The 969-nt window shown below is 34.6% G+C and overlaps 1 protein-coding gene across 11 annotated transcripts in view; it reads left to right on the top strand.

The window, feature by feature from the left end:
* R3HDM1 (R3H domain containing 1) overlaps nucleotides 1–969 on the top strand; it is a 184,916-nt gene that overhangs the window by 87,956 nt on the left and 95,991 nt on the right. The gene's annotated exons all lie outside the window — the stretch shown is intronic.

Below are 969 nucleotides of genomic sequence, written 5' to 3'. Positions count from 1 at the left end.
ATATATGATACAGAACAGATTAAAGGGATAATATAGTATTTGCTCATCTGGGCAAAATGGAATAACACAGTAAGACACATTAATTAAAAAACTGCAACACATTCCAGAGTCTCTGAGGAAGATAACTGTCTTTATCTCTTACTGGTCTATCTCCTATTGAAATAATAGAATTACTATAATTTGAATACTGATTTCACTAAAAATATTATTTCTTTCTTATAATACAAAGAGCTGATGCCCTGGCCAGGTGACTCAGTTGATTGGAGTGTCATCCCATATACCAAAAGATGGTGGGTTCAATTCCCGGTCAGAGCACGTACCTAGGTTGTGGGTTCAGTCTCTGGTCAGGGCATGTATTGGGGGGGGGAGGGCACTTGGTCTCTCCCTCCCTCCCTCCCTCCCCCTCTCTCTCTCTCTCCACCCCTCCCCCTTCCTCTCTAAAAAATCAATAAAAACATACCTTCTTGGAAACCAGAATGTTTATCTTTCATAATAAATTTTAAGGGACTTCACCGTCATCTATTGCACATCTATAAAAATGTTTTTTAATTTACAAACTTGATTATGCTGATCAGTATTATAAACAGCATAAAGGGAGAAATAAACATAATTTTTTTTTAAAAGTATATTGGAAGCAAGCCTTTAGCGATAGGCCTAATCATAGCTAATTAAATTAGTGTTCTTTCAGAACTAAAATTCCTATCTACCCCCAAATTATTTTCTCCACCCATGTTCACAATTGAACTAAGCTGTCTTAATTTGCTACCAATGTAGTTAATTGAATAAGTCATTCTAATTTTTTACTTCAGAAGATATTTTAGAAAATGAGGATTGTGGTGAGTATATAATAGGATCTTTAAAGGTCAGAGTAAATTACTGTCACATTTGAGAGATTTTTTTTTTTAATATATTTTATTGATTTTTTACAGAGAGGATGAGAGAGGGATAGAGAGTTAGAAACATCGATGA

The sequence above is a fragment of the Myotis brandtii genome, unplaced genomic scaffold (genome assembly GCF_000412655.1).
Source record: "Myotis brandtii unplaced genomic scaffold, ASM41265v1 scaffold1804, whole genome shotgun sequence".
Classification (NCBI taxonomy): Eukaryota; Metazoa; Chordata; class Mammalia; order Chiroptera; family Vespertilionidae; genus Myotis; species Myotis brandtii.
Note: the sequence above shows the minus strand (reverse complement) of the source record. Positions and strands in the feature narration are given on the sequence as shown.